General features: G+C 41.9%; 1 long non-coding RNA gene across 4 annotated transcripts in view; it reads right to left on the bottom strand.

Annotated features, from left to right (window-relative positions):
* Nucleotides 1-12,035, bottom strand: part of LOC115306760 — a 58,696-nt gene that overhangs the window by 21,488 nt on the left and 25,173 nt on the right. The gene's annotated exons all lie outside the window — the stretch shown is intronic.

Raw genomic sequence — 12,035 nt, 5'->3', positions numbered from 1 at the left:
AATCTACACATACACTGACCATGAAAATATGATACTATTCAAATAACGTAATGTGTCCCAAACATTCTTCTGAATGCTGTATATAGATTATTAGCTCACTATATCCTCACACCCCCCTGGGATAGGTATCAGTATGATCAGAACTTCATGGAAGACACATTAAATACTTTGTCTGAGATCCCACAGCTAGCAAGTAGGACAAGAGTCAGGACAGGCACTCTGGCCCCAGAGCCTCACAAAAGATTTCTCCTTTTAAAAATGCCAGTCTGTTAGGAAATTCTGGAGCTTAACACATGAAAAAGACACGAGTCAAGGACATAGATGCCTCTATATTAACAGATGCCTGTTAATATAGTGATAACAGCTTGTTGAACTCAGTAGCACCTCCTACAAGAATATCATAGAAATGAGTCTGACTCAAGCCACAGTAATGTGACATTCAGTGTCCTCTAGTCTTTCATATTAATGAGTGACATGTTCCTTTAATCTTCTGATTCCTGAAGAGGTGGTAGTTGATATGGATTAATAATTGAGGGTCAAATGGAAAGACACCTTGACATTCTTATTTACAGGACAAACTTTTGGGTAATGACCAGAGTTCCTTAATTTTTCTCTGAGATAACAAGTTCTGGAAAAAGAAATGTCTAATAATTTTTTAAAAGCATAGTAAATGTCTCTGTGCTTCAGTATATATGTTCTTTCTGTGCAGATACTTCATAAGATACTGATACCAGGTAAGTAGAGACATCTTGATTTTTCCCCAACTGTTTTGCAAGTTTCTTGGATATGTTCTTGTTTGAAGTATTATCACTTCACCCCTCATCTCACTATTGTCGTCATAGCTATTAATTCAAAATACAAAACACAAGACTCATGCCTGGTAAGATTCTAGACTGGGTTTCTCCCATCTTCCGCCCTCCTAATCCCCTCATATGTCAGTCTTACCTTCATGCTCACTTCCTTTTTTAAGGGCCTGGGGACTCTTGTTGGAGTCATTCTGTGCCTAGATTTCAAGGACATACTGATCAAGTAAGAATGTTACCATTTGTCAAGACTAACCCATAGCGCTATGCTTTCCATAAGATGAGTTCTGTGGCCAATTTCCCTATATGGTGGGTAGATATGTGAACATTTTTGGCTGGTAGCAGAGCCCTCTCTTATTTGAAGGTCAAAGAAGGCTTTTTTTGTCTATTTATGTTTGCAGTACCTTGTAGAAGACATTCGAAAGCAACTTATCTTTTGAATGATGAAGAACCTTTTATGTGCATCAATTGTGTTTTTCTCATAATTGAAAGATTACACTCTCTTTAAATGGAGGGCGACTCTTTAGAAATGGTTTCTAGTTCATGGTACTCAGATAACATATTTGGTAGACTTTTGCCTCTTTTTTTAAGATAAACATCATTAAGGAGAAGGTGAGGTGGGAGGAATAAGACAAATAGAAAAGTATTCATGGTATTAAATAGACACCTAGACAAGGACTCAGGGTTAACATGGACAGTCAGTAATTTGATTTGATTAGAGACAGGACAGGCTTTTTAAAAAATAAACTTTAAAGTTTCATTGCAATCTATTTTTCCGGCTTTAAAGTAAAATCCTTAGTGATTAGTGTTGGGTATTGGCCTAAAGTCACCAAACAAAACTACCAAGTAACAGATTTTTTAAAATTTCTATACATCTTGGTTTTGTAACTGCATTCTATTTCACCTTTAGACAGACATTTTTTAAATCACAAGCAATGACCATTCAAAAATAAACATGTAAGAAGCCATGGTGCACGTGGGTACTCTGCGTGCTGAAAAGTGGAGACCCTCACTGGGCTTTTTGTTATGTACCCCGATCATGTACCAAATCTGACAGGAAGATTCAAATTCCTTCTGTTCCCTACTTCAACACTTTCATATTCCCCTCTTCTCTGCTCCCAAGGAGACATCTGACATGGATTCAAGCGGGAGGATATTTATTAGGCAGTGGTGCCAAAACTGCCATCTGTTAGGGTTCATTCTTTCTTTCCACACGGCAGGTGTGGTCGGATCAGCCTAAAGCTGTTCCTACTTGGAAGGCAGCCTTCTTAGAAAGGGCTGGATTAGGCAGATTAAATTATCTGCTTCGGGTCTTTAGGAAAATCTCTTTTCCTTTTGATTTGTGTTCTTGTACAATTCTTTGTATTTTTCTTGACAGGAGAAGGGTAAACTTAATGGCTGAGATAAGGGTGTGGACCTAGAGCATAGAAGCCAAAGAAGCTGTTGAACTTGTTTTTGTTCTTGGCTTAGGCAGTGGCGTGTTGGTAAATGTTTAACAACTGGCTCTCTGGGGGGAAATGTATAGGTACATATAGTCAGATGTACGGCTATTATCAATTTCACTGCTATATAAACAAAGACATATATAACCAGCAAATTGAATCGGATATATAATGCTATTAAATACAATAATGTACAAATACATTAATACAATGCAATAAAATATACAACTCACAAATAATAATAGGACATACAGCACTCTTTATTGTCAATTCTATATAGTTCATTGGTTCTCACAGAACGCAGTTACTGATTTTATGGAATCCTTCTATCTGTGTCCAAACAATGGTTGCAGTTGATGAATAAGTAGGATTCGCAGCATGAATGTTGGTTGATATTTTACTTTACATGAAAGAGTAAGATGAAAGTTAAACCAACCAAGACATATGTTGGTATTTCACTTATTTGTCAATGAAGAGAGTCTCTTCTTCACTGAAATCAGATCATTTTCAGATCCTGGAAGCACATTTCCTCAAATTTTGTGCTATTCACAACATACCAGCTATCAATGGGATATATTTTTCAGTTTTATCTGGATTATTTACATTTTTCTGGCACTTTCTTAAGCCTGGGGATAACCAACAATAAATCAAGCCCTACTTTTTAGCTTTTGCTTTTTGTCTAAATGCTCTGACCTCAAGCTACCAATGGATGTCATGGAATACAGAGTTGGGAAGAGGCACATGGCCACACATCATTATATAACATTTCCTGCCACTAGTACAGATATGATAGACATGAAAAGCGTCAAGAATGTAGATAACAGTACATAAGTAAGAGGTAATGAGCTCTGGGTATTATTTTGGGTTTTGATAATTATTTAATAGCTTATATACCAACTTTTTAAAAAAGTGTTTTCTGTTTTTTATTTATTTTTGAGAGACAGAGAGACAGCATGGGCAGGGGAGGGTCAGAGAGAGAGGGAGACACAGAATCTGAAATAGGCTCCAGGCTCTGAGCTAGCTGTCAGCACAGAGCCCGACGCAATTCTCAAACCCACAAACCGCGGGATCATGACCTGAGCTGAAGCCAAATGCTCAACCGACCGAGCCACCCAGGTGCCCCTATATACCAACTTTTGATAAAGGTTTGCAAAATTCCTGAAACACTCTGCTTACCTTAACAGTACAGCGGTACAGGGGGTACTGCTCCCCCAAGCTGGTTCAAGGCAGCCTCAGCCATTGGCTTTTCACTCTCCAACTCTGACCAGTTCTTCCTTAATGCCCAAGGTTTGGGGGGTGGGGAAGACATGTGCCAAATATGCCTTTTAAAATACAGAATCCAGGGGTGCCTGGGTGGCTCAGTAGGTTAAGCGTCTGGCTTCGGCTCAGGTCATGATCTCACAGTTCATAGGTTCGAGCCCCGCATCGGGCTCTGTGCTGACAGCTGGCTCAGAGCCTGGAGCCTGCTTCAGATTCTGTGTCTCCCTCTCTCTCTGACCCTCCCCTGCTCATGCTGTCTCTTCTCTCAAAAGTAAATAAAATATATTTAAAAAAATTTTTTTAATAAATAAATAAAATGAAATATAGAATTGAGGGCCCTACCCCTGGAGATCAGTCTGAGGCAAGACTCAGAGCTGCAAAACCCAGACCTCCCCAGCTGATTATGGTCTGTAAGGAGATTTAGTGATTAGAGTCTAAGCCAGCCCCCCAGGACCCACAACTTCTGAGTTTGAAGTGGGGTCCCACCAACAAGCTGTCTTTCTTGCCTGGCCTCCTTTCTCCACTCATACATGGTGTCCCTTTGGAACCTCATGGCGCAGAGGTTAGAGTGGGGGCTTCAGGCGGGCAAACATTCATGTGCTTGAGATCCTGGAACTTCTGGGCTATAGTGGCTAGCGCCACTAGTATTCTACGGAAGTCAAAACCAACCCGATTTTTCAGTTCCTAACCAGAAATTCGACTCTTAGAGACCACTGTAAAAGCAGAACTGGATATGAAAGGCTTGTGGGCTCATTAGTTGGAACCATGAGATCTTTTGCTGGGGTTGGCTACTGACTCACGGGGAAGTTTTCTGTTTCAGTAGTCCACAGTTGTAAATGTCACTGTTTAGTAACGCTGGAGAGCAAAGCGTGATTGGCTGTTGTGTTGGTACAGAGCTGGCTCGACAAATGAAAAAGAATGGGGGCCTCCATCAGTTTTTGAGATTAGTTCACAAAAACCGGAAATTAGAACCTATGAAGTAGAGATGGATATTTTTCCAAAGGGCTTTTTGGTTTTTGAAAAGATCCACAGAAAGTTCCCTAGAAAACACCCTTCAGATAGTTTTCAATGGTGCTTACAAAATCCTTATTTTTAAAAAAATTTTGTAAATTTTTTTAAATATTTTGTAGAAGTACATCTATTGCATTAAACACAGGAATCTTACATTCACTGTACAGTATCCAGAACCGGCCTTTTTCTAGTTATGAAATAGGAAATGTGACCCAAATGAGAGGAACTAGGGGGTCACATACGAACACAAAGGGTATGTTTGAGGACAGTAACAACACAACTTTTCTTCTTTGCTAGGCTGAGAGTCACTGAGCCAGCAATTTTGAAATTGCTTTTTGTCCCTGTAACACATCCTGGCCAATGAACTTACTAATGAACATTGAGGAACCTCGGCCTGAGTGAAACTTTTAAATTCCTGAAAAATCCATCATAAGACATATATATGAGGGGAAATAAAATCATGGGTTGATATGGAGCAGGGAGACTGGTCTTCATGCATCCAGATAAACTCAGTTCCACTCACTCATAAAATTCTGGTATGTATTAATTAGCTGTACTTATAATTTCTCAAGGAAAATTTAGAAAGTCAGTGTCCCAGGAAGAACATGAAAAGAATTTTTCAGGGATCATTAGGCATCAAATTGTTCTCCTGAGCAGTTTCCCAGGTCTCCCATGAGCCTTAAGTGCGTTAGTGCATGTGGGCTGTGCTACAAATCGGAACAACAATAGGAGATGATTAGGACATTACGTGAGCTTTTTTTTTTTTTTTCAAGTAATGACACTTCTGTTTACAAGCTTCCTTAAGCTCTGCAAATGCATGATTTTCAAGGGAGAATGCTCAACTTGATGTGACAGGAGGCTGCTTTGGGCATGGAGAACAGAAATTGGAAAAAGGAACAAGCCAGCCCATGTGCTTTGTTTTATTAATTTTCTACTGCTTCACCTTTGTACTGAGACCATTTACTCTATCTCTTTGTACCCTGGCTTCTCCTACTTGGAAATGTGTAGGATTCTGTGCAGCAACACTCATAGAACACTCCAGAGGATTTTCTTTTTCCCCCACGTTTTTCACCTCTTCCCCTACTTCCTTGTGTTTGAGATGTCACATGTGGGGCTTTCTAACTGTCTGCCTCTGCACACACAATCTCTTCCCATCTCCAAGTGCCATTTACACTGCTTTCCACCATCTGGATTCCTTATTTCATGACCTCATGCAAAGAGCGTGTTCCAGAAAGACTTCCAGGATGATCACTGTACAGAACAGAATGCAGAACAAGCATAACCCTCTCAGAGTTTGAAGAAGATCATTGCTGAAAGTCTCCTGGAGAGGCAGACTGGCACCATGAACTGGCGCTAAGCCTGGACTAGTCTCCACATGCTCTGTAAGCCATCCCCGGGGCCAAAAGGCAATGTCAGATGAAGGAAATGGAGGCACAGAACCTTATGAATTTTGCGACCTTAGCAGAGATTCATATGTGGTACCATTCTATATTACAATTCTGCTGCCTCTCCCCTTTGGTGGTTCCTCCCTTTTTAAAGATAAAGTTCAAATTTCTTAGCCCAAGGGACAAAGCCCTTCATGATCTGGTCATGACTCCAGCCATTCCCTTAATTATGATGTTCCTCTGCTCCATCCATATCTATCCACTCATTTTTTGGACTCTTCCAAAATGCCTGCCACTTGTCCTCTAAAGTTCAGGTCAGGCATCATTTCTTGGCTTTTGGATGGATGTTCTGGGATCTTCACACCTATAAATGCCTTGCAGACCTTTCCTTGGAGCACATACTGCGATTCTAATCATGACCACATCTTGTTCACCATATTGTGAGCTTCCTGAGAGCAGACCATGTTTCTTCATCTCTGGGTCCCCAACAAAGTGCCTGACACATGGTTATTCTTCAACTAGTGTTGGAATGAATAAAAGATCTGTTGCATCACTTAGAAATTAAAACTAATGAATCAGAAGGGAAGGGGGGAAGGTAAGAGATTGTCTCTGAGTTCTATTCCTAAGGAATTCAGACTTTTAGCACTGTTCAGTGACACATGGAAGAGAGGAAAGGAAATATGGCCCCGTTGCCTGTATTTGATGAATGCTGGAAATCTGACCATTGACTCAGTCCTAGGAATATAAAACCTTGAGAAAGAACAAGCATACTACTCAGGAAGAGCTTAAAATAAAAATTATCATTAAACAAACATTGAGGGAGAGGTCCCTTTGGTAGGAAATAATGCCCTAAGAATGCATCAGGCCTCAGAACAAATAAATCTAGATAAAGAAGAGATTGTATCAAAAGGAACATGTTTTGTTAACTGAAAAGTTAGGAAGGATGATTCATAGTTTTGGGTTACAAAGTACAGTAGATAAATCAGTGCATGGTGACAAAGAATCTATAGCCTCTTAGTATAGTGTGCAATTAGCTCCAGGGAAGAAAGGTATTTCACTCAGTACGATAGCAAGTATGTCACTTAGCTATTTGGTTGATAAGGTCAAAGAAAGTATCAATACGTAGAATTCTTTCCCAGTTGGCCACAGCACCTTTCCGTGACCACTAGCAGCCTGAAGCTGTATCCAACAGCACTGTTGTGTTGGTTTCCCCCAAAAGGTGGTGTTAACTTGTGGATGTGCTGGTTTGCACAAGGATAATTGCGACCTGAGTTATACTAGTTCCCTGCTCAGCTCCACCCGGCTCCAAGAGGATTAAAGATGGAAAAGACCCAAAGGGTAAAGAACTAAACAACACTCAACACTCAGTAATGTTTAAGCATTGAAAAGAGGCCCAGCTCAAAACCTAGGGACTGAATAGTAATGAGCTTAGAATCAAGATAGCTTTATAAATTTCTATCACTACTTTTCTGTAGTGAACTGGCAAGAACTTCCCTGTTAGAGTCTTGTTGAGTTTGGGGTTCTTAATGGATCTACTTTAGAAATGAATGAGTATGTTGTCTTTCCTGTGCAAAGACCTCCCTGGGCTAGGATCGGCCTCAATGAAAGGCACTAAAGGCACTTGCTCTTGAGAACAGCCAGGACATCAGAATAGGGCAGTCAGGACCTCAGAGTGGCTACATTTTCAAGACCTCTGGAGACACAGACTATTTCTTTAAATTAGTCTTGGGAGTTGCTCCCTTTGGCTGGGTTCTTGTGTTCCCTCATTCAGTATCATTTGCATATTTCTTACCCTGAATGACATCCATACACTGACAGGTTGATAGGTGGCAAAGAGATCCCAAGCTGGTCATTTTCCTAATTCTAGGCTTTGGCTTCCAGAATCATCCTGATTCACACCACTACCACAAAGTGCTTGCATTTGTCCATGGTAATATGTGTCCTAAATAATGCAGGAGCGTCCAGCAGATGGTAGAGAGGGCATGGCTGATTCCAGGCTTGGTTCCTGGTAACTGCTATTGACTGGCAGGCAAACTGTGATTCTTACCTAAGCACACAAACATTAAGGAAGCTCGGTCCTCAGATCTGCCTGGTATCCTGTGTCTCTCCTGGTTTCTAGTACATAGCTTAGGGCCGGAGTGCCTGAGTTCATATCCCTTTGCCCCACTGCTGCATGAGTTTAAGCCGCTCGACCTCTGTGTGCCACTCTCCTCACTCAACAAATAGGAGTCAGTTATAATACTCACTCATAGGATTTTAAAGAGGATTAAATGACTTAAAACATGGAAACATGGAATGTTAGGTACCATTATTCTAAGTTCTTTTGGAGTGTGCAGTTCTGATCTTCAACATTTCAGTTACAAAGCATAGAACAGACAGCTGAGGGGCATCTGGGTGGCTTGGTCGGTTGAGAGACTGACTCTTGATTTCAGCTCAGATACTGATCCCAGGGTTGTGGGACTGAGCCCTGCATCAGGCTCTGTGCTGAGTGTGGAGCCTGCTTAAGATTCTCTCTTTGTTCCCCCACCCCCACCCTGCTTGAGCTCTCCCTCAAATTTAAAAAAAAAAAAAAAAGAACATTCAGGTGAAAGAACTATGACAGATGGCCTAGCGAGCTTCTCATTTGTAAAGAGGAGAAAACTGAAACACAGAGAAAAGACAGGCCTTTCGCCAAAGTCAAATGGCTATTAGGGAGAGAGTGAAGACTAGCTGTCCGAGGGTACTAGGCAATGAAAGGAACAGATTTCCGTGGAGCAAATTGGCCATTGCCTAGATGAATTAGCCTTGCCTGCTTAGTTAGGCCTTGTGAATGGCTGTGAAGTGAAGGACTTTACAGTTGAAGAATAGAATGCCAAATCCAAGTGTGTTGAGTGCAGGAGACAAAAAGATTTCAGGGGGTGACATTACAAATATCAAGTGGCCAGAGCTCCCAAACTTTGTGGGTCATGGGACTTTGGAGGTAACTGATGGCTAGGTAGGGACCAGGGAAGGCTGCATAGGAGGAGCGAGAAGTATATTTGCCAGGAAGGGCTAAGAAAAGACCTGGAGTTCATGTACATAGTCATGTGGCAGGACAGTAGTGAAATTGGCTTCACCAGCCAGGCAGTAAAATGGGTGCCTTTATTGTTTGGTCCTATCTCTGTCTTTGGTCCTGTGTTATCTACACAAAATCCCCCAGCCCACCCCATGATCATGACTATCCTTGTCAGGCAAAATAGGCATTTTGACCCCCTTTACTGTTCCTTGATGATGCTCAGAGTTCATTTCCATGTGATCAAACCCGGATATAAAGATTTGAAATGGGGCACAGTGTGAAACAGCCATGACAGGAAGAGAAGAATTTAGAGTCACCCTTAGAATAAAAGCAGTCCACTGGTCCGAGTGGTAAATAGAGCAAGTGTTATGCTGGTTTTTTTTTTTTTTTTTGGGCGGGGAGGGGGTGGTGACTGTCAGTTTTGCTGGTTGGGTGGTCTCTGAGAGCCAGGGACACAGGGGCACCCCAGGACAAGAGGTCCTCTCCAAATCTGCACAGCACATCACTCCTTTATTTTTATTGCATCAAGATAGTCTCTTCATGCTCCTGAAGGTTCAGGATCCCTTTTTCTCTTTTAAGTTCTCAGGAACCGGCAATTACCAAGTTTTGCCAGGTAATTTACTTAATTTATTCTCTATGCCCCACTGAGCCCCAGCACGTTGGGAAGTAAATGGTATTTTCTTCTAGAATTGAGCCTGCTGACATTTTGAAATAGCCTAGGGTAGCCCTGGTATTGACAACTGGGGGCCTCTCCCTCTGAGGTCAGGACAACCTCCAGTTGACCTGCCTCCCCTTTCCTCCAAACTCTACTTCCTTGCAGCTGACGATGAGGCTGGGTAAAAGAATGAATAGCCTGAGAAAGCATAGCAGGATGTGAGTAAATTAAAGAATTGGGTTTTTTTCCCTTGGGTTTTTAGGCAAAGGGGAACCTACCTACTATAAAAACTTAAATAAAAAGTACCAACATGAATGAATGTAGGGGCAAGCCCAATGCTGAGATACCATTTTTGCTCTAAGGCAAAATATCCACAGAGGGAATTTCCTCCCATAAAAAAAGAAGAAGAAGGGTTAGAAACTACTGTGTTTCACCATTCTCTCTATGCCTAATTTTCCACTCTTCTAAGATAGGGCTGTGGAGGCTAATCAAGGAGAAAACTGATAAGGCACTGGGGTGGCTCAGTTGGTCAGGCATCTGACTTTGGCTCAGGTCATAATCTCGAGATTCATGAATTTGAGCCCCATATCAAGCTCTGTGCTGACAGCTCGGAGCCTGGAGCCTGTTTTGGATTCTGTGTCTCCCTCTGTCCCTCCCCCCCACCTCTCTCTCTCTGTCCCTCCCCCGCTTGTGCTCGCTCACTCTTTCTCTCTCTTCCTCCCCCCCCGCTCAAAAATAAATATTTTAAAAAAGAATACTGCAGGGGCACCTGGGTGGCTCAGTTGGTTGAGTGTCCAACTTCAGCTCAGGTCATGATCTCGCAGTCTATGGGTTCAAGCACCACGTTGGGCTCTGTGCTGACAGCTCAGAGCCTGGAACCTGCTTCTGACTCTGTGTCTCCCTCTTTCTCTGCCCCTCCCCCATTCATGCTCTGTCTCTCAAAAATAAGTTTAAAAAGGTAAAATAAAAAGAAACTTTAAAAAAATACTGCCATGTTGGGTAGAGGAAACTAGTGATCCGGTACTTGAAACTAATGATTTGAGCAAACTGCTGCAGTTGGCATGAACCAGGCACTTGAATGTGAAGCAGAGGTGACCATAAGGATGAGGCTGTGGTGCGGGAGTATCACCACAATGTTACTAAGGAGTGGGGTGACCTTGGTTGCTCAGAGGGAGAGGGATCTAGCTTTGGACTTGCCTGCCTCAAGCCCTACGGAAGCCAACTATCTAGGGAATTTTACCTGCTGACTTTATCTTAAGGGATAGAGCTGGCTAAATATCTCCGTAGCCCAATTTCTAGGTCCCCGTTTTTGAAAGAAGGCAGCCAGCATCCTGACCTTACTCAGGTTCCTGATTACCTTGAATTAGGTGGCCAGGAAATCCCGAGAGATTTCACTGTCTGATTTCTGAGTCAACTGAAAGAGAAGCTTAGCAGCAGAATACCCAAGGAAAACACAAAAACTGGTACCTTCCAGGAGTAGCTTCTTGGTTTCTGGACTTAGTATTTACATGTGGCCAACACCACTACCAATGATGTCCCTTGGCTTGGGGAAGGGCATGTAGAACAGTGTAACTTTTGCTTTCCCTTGGAGGTTTGCCTACTTGAGAGAGACGTTGCTTCTTTTATTGTTGCTTTGAAACACAATGGTCTTTTATTTTGCTCTTGCCATGGAAACTAATAAATAAAGGGGAGTGTGATTTCTTAATGGTCTCCATCTTCAGATGCATATCTCTGCCCAATTACCTGAAAGAGCATACAGCTATTTGGACTAAAAAAAGGAGGAGGGAATGTGAATAGTGGAAGTACTTGTCACTGTAAGTCCGGGCTTCATGTCTGAAAAACTTGTGTCACTTTCTGACATTTGGTGTCCTTTTATTTGCAAAAGATACCGTATATGCACGATACTTTTCTTTTTTTTAGAATTGAGTTAAACCCATCTTTTGGTATGTGTTTTGGCTATCCTTCATGTAGCTTTTTTTTAGGGGAGTTGTACACAATTACTTTGACATGGTGTCACATAGACTCATTCCAATGGAATCCAGTTAGACAGTCCTAATGCTTTTGGTCCAGCTGTGGACATGTGTTTTGATTTACATTGTGCTTAGATGGACCATGTGTATGCTTCATTCCTGTAGAAGACATAATTTACAATAGAAGACTTGAAATAGCATCCTGCTTGCAAAATTATTTAAGAAAAAGAAGGGGGAAAAAAAGACTTGCTGATTAATTCCAAAATCTTCAACTGCCCTTCAGATAGGTACCACTTCAAGTAGTGAACCCAGTGTGATTCTCAACCCTGGGTCTCTAACAGCCTCCCCTGGGTGGAACATTAATCCCTTCTCTGTCACTGAGGAGATGAAGATTCCAGTCCCAGAGATTTGCAGTATGTCTTGAATGGGGCTCTTAGGATGGATGGATGGATGGATGGATGGATGGATGGATGGA

The sequence above is a fragment of the Suricata suricatta genome, chromosome 11, assembly GCF_006229205.1.
Source record: "Suricata suricatta isolate VVHF042 chromosome 11, meerkat_22Aug2017_6uvM2_HiC, whole genome shotgun sequence".
Taxonomy (NCBI): domain Eukaryota; kingdom Metazoa; phylum Chordata; class Mammalia; order Carnivora; family Herpestidae; genus Suricata; species Suricata suricatta.
The sequence above is the reverse complement of the archived record's forward strand: the minus strand, read 5'-3'. Positions and strand labels throughout refer to the sequence as shown.